Here is a 14,253-nt window from a genome sequence, read left to right as displayed (position 1 = left end):
ACACGTGTGTGGATGGGCCATCCCCGTCGTAACTCGAGAATATACCCCAGGTTCCCACCGCAACTCGAGAAAAACCATGAGACTTCCCCCTCACCGCGAGATGAGGCCCGATTCCCCTGCACTGCGTGCAGAGCAATTCCGTGTTGCACATCACACATGAAAGGAGCCTTGATTTCCTTGATGACACTCCAGAGAAACCCCAAGAACACTGTTTCAAGGCTAGAGGGATCCTGAGGTCACTGGAGCAACACGAAACAGCTCCATGGACCAAAAATCAACTCGAGATGAGAGGTTAGTCCCTGGCTTCGACTCCAGAGGAATACCACCTTACCACAAGCACCTCAAGAGGAGGCTTCTCTCAGCTCTAGGTATGTGAGAGGGACCCTGAGTTTGCGGCCTCAAGTGGAATGGACACTGCGATGCCCTGACTCGAAATAAGGCCGGATATCCCTGCAGTGACTGGAATGTAGGCTCGTCTTGCATCTCCCAAGATGAAAGGATGTCTGAATCCCCTGTGGAGACCACAGAGAAAGACCTAGTTCCCCACCTCATGGCGACCGGAGGCCTCACATGCTGTGAAAACTCCAGAGGTACGCGGAGATCAGTGCCTCCAAAGGAGACGATGCCTGACTCCTTGTGAAACTTGATAGGAGTCCCAGGATTCCTGTGGCACGTGGAAAGGGACCCTTGGTCTCCTGCCTCAGCTGGAGAGGCGTCCCAATTGCCCTGCCAAGCCTCGAGGAGAATCCCGAGTTTTCCCTCGCAACTAGGCAGGAGTCCTGACGTTGCTGAACAAACAAGTGTGTGGAAGGGCCATCCCCGTCGTAACTCGAGAATATACCCCAGGTTGCCGACGCAACTCGAGAAAAACCATGAGACTTCCCCCTCGCCACGAGATGAGGCCTGATTCCCCTGCACTGCGTGCAGAGCAATTCCGTGTTGTACATCACACATGAAAGGAGCCTTGATTTCCTTGATGGCACTCCAGAGAAATCCCAAGAACACTGTTTCTAGGTTAGAGGGATCCCGAGGTCACTGTAGCAACAGGAATGAGCTCCGTGGACAAAAATCAACTCGAGATGAGAGGTTAGTCCCTGGCTTCGACTCCAGAGGAATACCACCTTATCACAAGCACCTCAAGAGGAGGCTCCTCTCAGCTCTAGGTATGTGAGAGGGACCCTGATTTTGCGGCCTCAAGTGGAATGGACACTGCCATGCCCTGACTCGAAATAAGGCCGGATATCCCTGCAGTGACTTGAATGCAGGCTCGTCTTGCATCTCCCAAGATGAAAGGATGTCTGAATCCCCTGTGGAGACCACAGAGAAAGACCTAGTTCCCCACCTCATCGCGACCGGAGGCCTCACATCCTTTGAAAACTCCAGAGGTACGCGGAGATCAGTGCCTCCAAAGGAGACGATGCCTGACTCCTCGTGAAACTTGATAGGAGTCCCAGGATTCCTGTGGCACGTGGAAAGGGACTCTTGGTCTCCCGCCTCAGCTGGAGAGGCGTCCCAATTGCCCTGCCAGACCTCGAGGAGAATCCCGAGTTGTCCCTCGCAACTAGGCAGGAGTCCTGATGTCGCTGAAGAAACACGTGTGTGGAAGGGCCATCCCCGTCGTAACTCGAGAATATACCCCAGGTTCCCTCCGCAACTCGAGAAAAACCATGAGAGTTCCCCCTCGCCGGGAGATGAGGCCCGATTCCCCTGCACTGCATGCAGAGCAATTCTGTGTTGCACATCACACATGAAAGGAGCCTTGATTTCCTTGATGGCACTCCAGAGAAACCCCAAGAACACTGTTTCTAGGTTAGAGGGATCCCGAGGTCACTGTAGCAACACGAAAGAGCTCCATGGACCAAAAATCAACTCGAGATGAGAGGTTAGTCCCTGGCTTCCACTCCAGGGGAATACCACCTTACCACAAGCACCTCAAGAGGAGGCTTCTCTCAGCTCTAGGTATGTGAGAGGGACCCTGAGTTTGTGGCCTCAAGTGGAATGGAGACCGCGATGCTCTGGCTCGAAATAAGGCCGCATATCCCTGAAGTGACTTGAATGCAGGCTCGTCTTGCATCTCCCAAGACGAAAGAATGTCTGAATCCCCTGTGGAGACCACAGCGAAAGACCTCGTTCCCCACCTCATCGCGACCGGAGGCCTCACATCCTTTGAAAACTCCAGAGGTATGCGGAGATCAGTGCCTCCAAAGGAAACGATGCCTGACTCCTCGTGAAACTTGATAAGAGTCCCAGGATTCTTGTGGCACATGGAAAGGGATACTTGGTCTGCCGCCTCAGCTGGAGAGGCGTCCCAATTGCCCTGCCAAGCCTTGAGGAGAATCCCGAGTTGTCCCTCGCAACTAGGCAGGAGTCCTGACGTCGCTGAACAAACACCTGGGTGGAAGGGCTATCCCCGTCGTAACTCGAGAATATTCCCCAGGTTCCCGCTGCAACTCGAGAAAAACCATGAGACTTCCCCCTCGGCGTGAGATGAGGCACGATTCCCCTGCACTGCGTGCAGAGCAATTCCGTGTTGCACATCAAACATGAAAGTAGTCTTGATTTCCTTGATGGCACTCCAGAGAAACCCGAAGAACACTGTTTCAAGGTTAAGGGATCCCGAGGTCACTGTAGCAACACGAAAGAGCTCCGTGGACCAAAAATCAACTCGAGATGAGAGGTTAGTCCCTGGCTTCGACTCCAGAGGAATACCACCTTACCACAAGCACCTCAAGAGGAGGCTTCTCTCAGCTTTACCTATGTGCTGAGTTTGCGGTCTCAAGTGGAATGGACACCGCAATGCCCTGACTCGAAATAAGGCCGGATATCCCTGCAGTGACTTGAATGCAGGCTCGTCTTGCAACTCCCAAGATGAAAGGATGTCTGAATCCCCTGTGGAGACCACAGAGAAAGACCTAGTTCCCCACCTCATCGCGACCGGAGGCCTCACATCCTTTGAAAACTCCAGAGGTACGCGGAGATCAGTGCCTCCAAAGGAGACGATGCCTGACTCCTCATGAAACTTGATAGGAGTCCCAGGATTCCTGTGCACGTGGAAAGGGACCCTTGGTCTCCCGCCTCAGCTGGAGAGGCGTCCCAATTGCCCTGCCAAGCCTCGAGGAGAATCCCGAGTTGTCCCTCGCAACTAGGCAGGAGTCCTGACGTCGCTGAACAAACACGTGGTTGGAAGGGCCATCCCCGTCGTAACTCGAGAATATACCCCAGGTTCCCGCCGCAACTCGAGAAAAACCATGAGACTTCCCCCTCGCCGCGATATGAGGCCCGATACCCCTGCACTGCGTGCAGAGCAATTCCGTGTTGCACATCACACATGAAAGGAGCCTTGATTTCCTTGATGGCACTCCAGAGAAACCCCAAGAACACTGTTTCAAGATAGAGGGATCCTGCGGTCACTGTAGCAACAAGAAAGAGCTCCGTGGACCAAAAATCAACTCGAGATGAGAGGTTAGTCCCTGGCTTCGACTCCAGAGGAATACCACCTTACCACAAGCACCTCAAGAGGAGGCTTCTCTTAGCTCTATGTGTGTGAGAGGGACCCTGAGTTTGCGGCCTCAAGTGGAATGGACACCGCGATGCCCTGGCTCGAAATAAGGCCAGATATCCCTGCAGTGACTTGAATGCAGGCTCGTCTTGCATCTCCCAAGACGAAAGGATGTCTGAATCCCCTGTGGAGACCACAGAGAAAGACCTAGTTCCCCACCTCATCGTGACCGGAGGCCTCACATCCTTTGAAAACTTCAGAGGTACGCGGAGATCAGTGCCTCCAAAGGAGACGATGCCTGACTCCTCATGAAACTTGATAGGAGTCCCAGGATTCCTGTGCACGTGGAAAGGGACCCTTGGTCTCCCGCCTCAGGTGGAGAGGCGTCCCAATTGCCCTGCTAAGCCTCGAGGGGAATCCCGAGTTGTCCCTCGCAACTAGGCAGGAGTCCTGCCGTCGCTGAACAAACACGTGGTTGGAAGGGCCATCCCCGTCTTAACTCGAGAATGTACCCCAGGTTCCCGCCGCAACTCGAGGAAAACCATGAGACTTCCCCCTCGCCGCGAGATGAGGCCCGATTCCCCTGCACTGCGTGCAGAGCAATTCCGTGTTGCACATCACACATGAAAGGAGCCTTGATTTCCTTGATGGCACTCCAGAGAAACCCCAAGAACACTGTTTCAAGGCTAGAGGGATTCTGAGGTCACTGTAGCCACACGAAAGAGCTCAGTGGACCAACAATCAACTCGAGATGAGAGGTTAGTCCCTGGCTTCGAATCCAGAGGAATACCACCTTACCACAAGCACCTCAAGAGGAGGCTTCTCTCAGCTCTAGCTATGTGCTGAGTTTGCGGCCTCAAGTGGAATGGACACCGCGATGCCCTGACTCGAAATAAGGCCGGATATCCCTGCAGTGACTTGAATGCAGGCTCGTCTTGCATCTCCCAAGTCGAAAGGATGTCCGAATCCCCTGTGGAGACCACAGAAAAAGACCTAGTTCCCCACCTCATCGCGACCGGAGGCCTCAAATCCTTTGAAAACTCCAGAAGTACGCGGAGATCAGTGCCTCCAAAGGAGACGATGCCTGACTCCTCGGGAAACTTGATAGGAGTCCCAGGATTCCTGTGGCACGTGGAAAGGGACACTTGGTCTCCCGCCTCAGCTGGAGAGGCGTCCCAATTGCCCTGCCAAGCCTCGAGGAGAATCCCGAGTTGTCCCTCGCAACTAGGCAGGAGTCCTGTCGTCGCTGAATAAACACGTGGGTGGAAGGGCCATCCCCGTCGTAACTCGAGAATATACCCCAGGTTCCCGCCGCAACTCGAGAAAAACCATGAGACTTCCCCCTCGCCGCGAGATGAGGCCCGATTCCCCTGCACTGCGTGCAGAGCAATTCCGTGTTGCACATCACACATGAAAGGAGCCTTGATTTCCTTGATGGCACTCCAGAGAAACCCCAAGAACACTGTTTCAAGGCTAGAGGGATCCTGAGGTCACTGTAGCAACACGAAAGAGCTCTGTGGACCAAAAATCAACTCGATATGAGAGGTTAGTCCCTGGCTTCGACTCCAGAGGAATACCACCTTACCACAAGCACCTCAAAAGGAGGCTTCTCTCAGCTCTAGGTATGTGAGAGGGACCCTGAGTTTGCGGCCTCAAGTGGAATGGACACCGCGATGCCCTGACTCCAAATAAGGCCGGATATCCCTGCAGTGACTTGAATGCAGGCTCGTCTTGAATCTGCCAACATGAAAGGATGTCTGAATCGCCTGTGGAGACCACAGAGAAAGACCTAGTTCCCCACCTCATCGCGACCGGAGGCCTCATATCCTTTGACAACTCCAGAGGTACGCGGAGATCAGTGCCTCCAAAGGAGACGATGCCTGACTCCTCGTGAAACTTGATACGAGTCCCAGGATTCCTGTGGCACGTGGAAAGGGACACTTGGTCTCCCGCCTCGGCTGGAGAGGCGTCCCAATTTCCCTGCCAAGCCTCGAGGAGAATCCCGAGCTGTCCCTCGCAACTAGGCAGGAGTCCTGACGTCGCTGAACAAACACGTGTGTGGATGGGCCATCCCCGTCGTAACTCGAGAATATACCCCAGGTTCCCACCGCAACTCGAGAAAAACCATGAGACTTCCCCCTCACCGCGAGATGAGGCCCGATTCCCCTGCACTGCGTGCAGAGCAATTCCGTGTTGCACATCACACATGAAAGGAGCCTTGATTTCCTTGATGACACTCCAGAGAAACCCCAAGAACACTGTTTCAAGGCTAGAGGGATCCTGAGGTCACTGGAGCAACACGAAACAGCTCCATGGACCAAAAATCAACTCGAGATGAGAGGTTAGTCCCTGGCTTCGACTCCAGAGGAATACCACCTTACCACAAGCACCTCAAGAGGAGGCTTCTCTCAGCTCTAGGTATGTGAGAGGGACCCTGAGTTTGCGGCCTCAAGTGGAATGGACACTGCGATGCCCTGACTCGAAATAAGGCCGGATATCCCTGCAGTGACTGGAATGTAGGCTCGTCTTGCATCTCCCAAGATGAAAGGATGTCTGAATCCCCTGTGGAGACCACAGAGAAAGACCTAGTTCCCCACCTCATGGCGACCGGAGGCCTCACATGCTGTGAAAACTCCAGAGGTACGCGGAGATCAGTGCCTCCAAAGGAGACGATGCCTGACTCCTTGTGAAACTTGATAGGAGTCCCAGGATTCCTGTGGCACGTGGAAAGGGACCCTTGGTCTCCGGCCTCAGCTGGAGAGGCGTCCCAATTGCCCTGCCAAGCCTCGAGGAGAATCCCGAGTTATCCCTCGCAACTAGGCAGGAGTCCTGACGTTGCTGAACAAACACGTGGGTGGAAGGGCCATCCCCGTCGTAACTCGAGAATATACCCCAGGTTCACGCCGCAACTCGAGAAAAACCATGAGACTTCCCCTCGCCAGGAAATGAGGCCCAATTCCCCTGCACTGTGTGCAGAGCAATTCCGTGTTGCACATCACACATGAAAGGAGCCTTGATTTGCTTGATGGCACTCCAGAGAAACCCCAAGAACACTCTTTCAATGCTAGAGGGATCCTGAGGTCACTGTAGCAACACGAAAGAGCTCCGTGGACAAAAAATCAACTCCAGATGAGAGGTTAGTCCCTGGCTTCGACTCCAGAGGAATACCACCTTACCACAAGCACCTCAAGAGGAGGCTTCTCTCAGCTCTAGGTATGTGAGAGGGACCCTGAGTTTGCGTTCTCAAGTGGAATGGACACCGCGATGCCCTGACTCGAAATATGGCCGGATATCCCTGCAGTGACTTGAATGCAGGCTCGTCTTGTATCTCCCAAGATGAAAGGATGTCTGAATCCCCTGTGGAGACCACAGAGAAAGACCTAGTTCCCCACCTCATCGCGACCGGAGGCCTCACATCCTTTGAAAACTCCAGAGGTACGCCGAGATCAGTGCCTCCAAAGGAGACGATGCCTGACTCCTCGTGAACCTTGATAGGAGTCCCAGGATTCCTGTGGCACGTGGAAAGGGACCCTTGGTCTCCGCCTCAGCTGGACAGGCGTCCCAATTGCCCTGCCAAGCCTCGAGGAGAATCCCGAGTTGTCCCTCGCAACTAGGCAGGAGTCCTGACGTCGCTGAACAAACACGTGGTTGGAAGGGCCATCCCCGTTGTAACTCGAGAATATACCCCAGGTTCCCGCTGCAACTCGAGGAAAACCATGAGACTTCCCCCTCGCCGCGAGATGAGGCCCGATTCCCCTGCACTGCGTGCAGAGCAATTCCGTGTTGCACATTACACATGAAAGGAGCCTTAATTTCCTTGGTTGCACTCCAGAGAAACCCCAAGAACACTGTTTCAAGGCTAGAGGGATCCTGAGGTCACTGTGGCAACTCGAAAGAGCTCCGTGGACAAAAAATCAACTCGAGATGAGAGGTTAGTCCCTGGCTTCGACTCCAGAGGAATACCACCTTACCACAAGCACCTCAAGAGGAGGCTTCTCTCAGTTCTAGGTATGTGAGAGGGACCCTGAGTTTGTGTTCTCAAGTGGAATGGACACCGCGATGCCCTGACTCGAAATATGGCCGGATATCCCTGCAGTGACTTGAATGCAGGCTCGTCTTGTATCTCCCAAGATGAAAGGATGTCTGAATCCCCTGTGGAGACCACAGAGAAAGACCTAGTTCCCCACCTCATCGCGACCGGAGGCCTCACATCCTTTGAAAACTCCAGAGGTACGCCGAGATCAGTGCCTCCAAAGTAGACGATGCCTGACTCCTCGTGAACCTTGATAGGAGTCCCAGGATTCCTGTGGCACGTGGAAAGGGACCCTTGGTCTCCGCCTCAGCTGGACAGGCGTCCCAATTGCCCTGCCAAGCCTCGAGGAGAATCCCGAGTTGTCCCTCGCAACTAGGCAGGAGTCCTGACGTCGCTGAACAAACACGTGGTTGGAAGGGCCATCCCCGTTGTAACTCGAGAATATACCCCAGGTTCCCGCCGCAACTCGAGAAAAACCATGAGACTTCCCCCTCGCTACGATATGAGGCCCGATTCCCCTGCACTGCGTGCAGGCAATTCCGTGTTGCCCATCACACATGAAAGGAGCCTTGATTTCCTTGATGGCACTCCAGAGAAACCCCAAGAACACTGTTTCAAGGTTGAGGGATCCTGAGGTCACTGTAGCAACACGAAAGAGCTCCGTGGACCACAATTCAACTCGAGATGAGAGGTTAGTCCCTGGCTTCCACTCCAGGGGAATACCACCTTACCACAAGCACCTCAAGAGGAGGCTTCTCTCAGCTCTAGGTATGTGAGAGGGACCCTGAGTTTGTGGCCTCAAGTGGAATGGAGACCGCGATGCTCTGGCTCGAAATAAGGCCGCATATCCCTGAAGTGACTTGAATGCAGGCTCGTCTTGCATCTCCCAAGACGAAAGAATGTCTGAATCCCCTGTGGAGACCACAGCGAAAGACCTCGTTCCCCACCTCATCGCGACCGGAGGCCTCACATCCTTTGAAAACTCCAGAGGTATGCGGAGATCAGTGCCTCCAAAGGAAACGATGCCTGACTCCTCGTGAAACTTGATAAGAGTCCCAGGATTCTTGTGGCACATGGAAAGGGATACTTGGTCTGCCGCCTCAGCTGGAGAGGCGTCCCAATTGCCCTTCCAAGCCTTGAGGAGAATCCCGAGTTGTCCCTCGCAACTAGGCAGGAGTCCTGACGTCGCTGAACAAACACCTGGGTGGAAGGGCTATCCCCGTCGTAACTCGAGAATATTCCCCAGGTTCCCGCTGCAACTCGAGAAAAACCATGAGACTTCCCCCTCGGCGTGAGATGAGGCACGATTCCCCTGCACTGCGTGCAGAGCAATTCCGTGTTGCACATCAAACATGAAAGTAGTCTTGATTTCCTTGATGGCACTCCAGAGAAACCCGAAGAACACTGTTTCAAGGTTAAGGGATCCCGAGGTCACTGTAGCAACACGAAAGAGCTCCGTGGACCAAAAATCAACTCGAGATGAGAGGTTAGTCCCTGGCTTCGACTCCAGAGGAATACCACCTTACCACAAGCACCTCAAGAGGAGGCTTCTCTCAGCTTTACCTATGTGCTGAGTTTGCGGTCTCAAGTGGAATGGACACCGCAATGCCCTGACTCGAAATAAGGCCGGATATCCCTGCAGTGACTTGAATGCAGGCTCGTCTTGCAACTCCCAAGATGAAAGGATGTCTGAATCCCCTGTGGAGACCACAGAGAAAGACCTAGTTCCCCACCTCATCGCGACCGGAGGCCTCACATCCTTTGAAAACTCCAGAGGTACGCGGAGATCAGTGCCTCCAAAGGAGACGATGCCTGACTCCTCATGAAACTTGATAGGAGTCCCAGGATTCCTGTGCACGTGGAAAGGGACCCTTGGTCTCCCGCCTCAGCTGGAGAGGCGTCCCAATTGCCCTGCCAAGCCTCGAGGAGAATCCCGAGTTGTCCCTCGCAACTAGGCAGGAGTCCTGACGTCGCTGAACAAACACGTGGTTGGAAGGGCCATCCCCGTCGTAACTCGAGAATATACCCCAGGTTCCCGCCGCAACTCGAGAAAAACCATGAGACTTCCCCCTCGCCGCGATATGAGGCCCGATACCCCTGCACTGCGTGCAGAGCAATTCCGTGTTGCACATCACACATGAAAGGAGCCTTGATTTCCTTGATGGCACTCCAGAGAAACCCCAAGAACACTGTTTCAAGATAGAGGGATCCTGCGGTCACTGTAGCAACAAGAAAGAGCTCCGTGGACCAAAAATTAACTCGAGATGAGAGGTTAGTCCCTGGCTTCGACTCCAGAGGAATACCACCTTACCACAAGCACCTCAAGAGGAGGCTTCTCTTAGCTCTATGTGTGTGAGAGGGACCCTGAGTTTGCGGCCTCAAGTGGAATGGACACCGCGATGCCCTGGCTCGAAATAAGGCCAGATATCCCTGCAGTGACTTGAATGCAGGCTCGTCTTGCATCTCCCAAGACGAAAGGATGTCTGAATCCCCTGTGGAGACCACAGAGAAAGACCTAGTTCCCCACCTCATCGTGACCGGAGGCCTCACATCCTTTGAAAACTTCAGAGGTACGCGGAGATCAGTGCCTCCAAAGGAGACGATGCCTGACTCCTCATGAAACTTGATAGGAGTCCCAGGATTCCTGTGCACGTGGAAAGGGACCCTTGGTCTCCCGCCTCAGGTGGAGAGGCGTCCCAATTGCCCTGCTAAGCCTCGAGGGGAATCCCGAGTTGTCCCTCGCAACTAGGCAGGAGTCCTGCCGTCGCTGAACAAACACGTGGTTGGAAGGGCCATCCCCGTCTTAACTCGAGAATGTACCCCAGGTTCCCGCCGCAACTCGAGGAAAACCATGAGACTTCCCCCTCGCCGCGAGATGAGGCCCGATTCCCCTGCACTGCGTGCAGAGCAATTCCGTGTTGCACATCACACATGAAAGGAGCCTTGATTTCCTTGATGGCACTCCAGAGAAACCCCAAGAACACTGTTTCAAGGCTAGAGGGATTCTGAGGTCACTGTAGCCACACGAAAGAGCTCAGTGGACCAACAATCAACTCGAGATGAGAGGTTAGTCCCTGGCTTCGAATCCAGAGGAATACCACCTTACCACAAGCACCTCAAGAGGAGGCTTCTCTCAGCTCTAGCTATGTGCTGAGTTTGCGGCCTCAAGTGGAATGGACACCGCGATGCCCTGACTCGAAATAAGGCCGGATATCCCTGCAGTGACTTGAATGCAGGCTCGTCTTGCATCTCCCAAGTCGAAAGGATGTCCGAATCCCCTGTGGAGACCACAGAAAAAGACCTAGTTCCCCACCTCATCGCGACCGGAGGCCTCAAATCCTTTGAAAACTCCAGAAGTACGCGGAGATCAGTGCCTCCAAAGGAGACGATGCCTGACTCCTCGGGAAACTTGATAGGAGTCCCAGGATTCCTGTGGCACGTGGAAAGGGACACTTGGTCTCCCGCCTCAGCTGGAGAGGCGTCCCAATTGCCCTGCCAAGCCTCGAGGAGAATCCCGAGTTGTCCCTCGCAACTAGGCAGGAGTCCTGTCGTCGCTGAATAAACACGTGGGTGGAAGGGCCATCCCCGTCGTAACTCGAGAATATACCCCAGGTTCCCGCCGCAACTCGAGAAAAACCATGAGACTTCCCCCTCGCCGCGAGATGAGGCCCGATTCCCCTGCACTGCGTGCAGAGCAATTCCGTGTTGCACATCACACATGAAAGGAGCCTTGATTTCCTTGATGGCACTCCAGAGAAACCCCAAGAACACTGTTTCAAGGCTAGAGGGATCCTGAGGTCACTGTAGCAACACGAAAGAGCTCTGTGGACCAAAAATCAACTCGATATGAGAGGTTAGTCCCTGGCTTCGACTCCAGAGGAATACCACCTTACCACAAGCACCTCAAAAGGAGGCTTCTCTCAGCTCTAGGTATGTGAGAGGGACCCTGAGTTTGCGGCCTCAAGTGGAATGGACACCGCGATGCCCTGACTCCAAATAAGGCCGGATATCCCTGCAGTGACTTGAATGCAGGCTCGTCTTGAATCTGCCAACATGAAAGGATGTCTGAATCGCCTGTGGAGACCACAGAGAAAGACCTAGTTCCCCACCTCATCGCGACCGGAGGCCTCATATCCTTTGACAACTCCAGAGGTACGCGGAGATCAGTGCCTCCAAAGGAGACGATGCCTGACTCCTCGTGAAACTTGATACGAGTCCCAGGATTCCTGTGGCACGTGGAAAGGGACACTTGGTCTCCCGCCTCGGCTGGAGAGGCGTCCCAATTTCCCTGCCAAGCCTCGAGGAGAATCCCGAGCTGTCCCTCGCAACTAGGCAGGAGTCCTGACGTCGCTGAACAAACACGTGTGTGGATGGGCCATCCCCGTCGTAACTCGAGAATATACCCCAGGTTCCCACCGCAACTCGAGAAAAACCATGAGACTTCCCCCTCACCGCGAGATGAGGCCCGATTCCCCTGCACTGCGTGCAGAGCAATTCCGTGTTGCACATCACACATGAAAGGAGCCTTGATTTCCTTGATGACACTCCAGAGAAACCCCAAGAACACTGTTTCAAGGCTAGAGGGATCCTGAGGTCACTGGAGCAACACGAAACAGCTCCATGGACCAAAAATCAACTCGAGATGAGAGGTTAGTCCCTGGCTTCGACTCCAGAGGAATACCACCTTACCACAAGCACCTCAAGAGGAGGCTTCTCTCAGCTCTAGGTATGTGAGAGGGACCCTGAGTTTGCGGCCTCAAGTGGAATGGACACTGCGATGCCCTGACTCGAAATAAGGCCGGATATCCCTGCAGTGACTGGAATGTAGGCTCGTCTTGCATCTCCCAAGATGAAAGGATGTCTGAATCCCCTGTGGAGACCACAGAGAAAGACCTAGTTCCCCACCTCATGGCGACCGGAGGCCTCACATGCTGTGAAAACTCCAGAGGTACGCGGAGATCAGTGCCTCCAAAGGAGACGATGCCTGACTCCTTGTGAAACTTGATAGGAGTCCCAGGATTCCTGTGGCACGTGGAAAGGGACCCTTGGTCTCCGGCCTCAGCTGGAGAGGCGTCCCAATTGCCCTGCCAAGCCTCGAGGAGAATCCCGAGTTATCCCTCGCAACTAGGCAGGAGTCCTGACGTTGCTGAACAAACACGTGGGTGGAAGGGCCATCCCCGTCGTAACTCGAGAATATACCCCAGGTTCACGCCGCAACTCGAGAAAAACCATGAGACTTCCCCTCGCCAGGAAATGAGGCCCAATTCCCCTGCACTGTGTGCAGAGCAATTCCGTGTTGCACATCACACATGAAAGGAGCCTTGATTTGCTTGATGGCACTCCAGAGAAACCCCAAGAACACTCTTTCAATGCTAGAGGGATCCTGAGGTCACTGTAGCAACACGAAAGAGCTCCGTGGACAAAAAATCAACTCCAGATGAGAGGTTAGTCCCTGGCTTCGACTCCAGAGGAATACCACCTTACCACAAGCACCTCAAGAGGAGGCTTCTCTCAGTTCTAGGTATGTGAGAGGGACCCTGAGTTTGCGTTCTCAAGTGGAATGGACACCGCGATGCCCTGACTCGAAATATGGCCGGATATCCCTGCAGTGACTTGAATGCAGGCTCGTCTTGTATCTCCCAAGATGAAAGGATGTCTGAATCCCCTGTGGAGACCACAGAGAAAGACCTAGTTCCCCACCTCATCGCGACCGGAGGCCTCACATCCTTTGAAAACTCCAGAGGTACGCCGAGATCAGTGCCTCCAAAGGAGACGATGCCTGACTCCTCGTGAACCTTGATAGGAGTCCCAGGATTCCTGTGGCACGTGGAAAGGGACCCTTGGTCTCCGCCTCAGCTGGACAGGCGTCCCAATTGCCCTGCCAAGCCTCGAGGAGAATCCCGAGTTGTCCCTCGCAACTAGGCAGGAGTCCTGACGTCGCTGAACAAACACGTGGTTGGAAGGGCCATCCCCGTTGTAACTCGAGAATATACCCCAGGTTCCCGCTGCAACTCGAGGAAAACCATGAGACTTCCCCCTCGCCGCGAGATGAGGCCCGATTCCCCTGCACTGCGTGCAGAGCAATTCCGTGTTGCACATTACACATGAAAGGAGCCTTAATTTCCTTGGTTGCACTCCAGAGAAACCCCAAGAACACTGTTTCAAGGCTAGAGGGATCCTGAGGTCACTGTGGCAACTCGAAAGAGCTCCGTGGACAAAAAATCAACTCGAGATGAGAGGTTAGTCCCTGGCTTCGACTCCAGAGGAATACCACCTTACCACAAGCACCTCAAGAGGAGGCTTCTCTCAGTTCTAGGTATGTGAGAGGGACCCTGAGTTTGTGTTCTCAAGTGGAATGGACACCGCGATGCCCTGACTCGAAATATGGCCGGATATCCCTGCAGTGACTTGAATGCAGGCTCGTCTTGTATCTCCCAAGATGAAAGGATGTCTGAATCCCCTGTGGAGACCACAGAGAAAGACCTAGTTCCCCACCTCATCGCGACCGGAGGCCTCACATCCTTTGAAAACTCCAGAGGTACGCCGAGATCAGTGCCTCCAAAGTAGACGATGCCTGACTCCTCGTGAACCTTGATAGGAGTCCCAGGATTCCTGTGGCACGTGGAAAGGGACCCTTGGTCTCCGCCTCAGCTGGACAGGCGTCCCAATTGCCCTGCCAAGCCTCGAGGAGAATCCCGAGTTGTCCCTCGCAACTAGGCAG

Source organism: Cervus elaphus, chromosome 24 (assembly GCF_910594005.1).
Source record: "Cervus elaphus chromosome 24, mCerEla1.1, whole genome shotgun sequence".
In the NCBI taxonomy this organism is placed as follows: domain Eukaryota; kingdom Metazoa; phylum Chordata; class Mammalia; order Artiodactyla; family Cervidae; genus Cervus; species Cervus elaphus.
Note: the sequence above shows the minus strand (reverse complement) of the source record.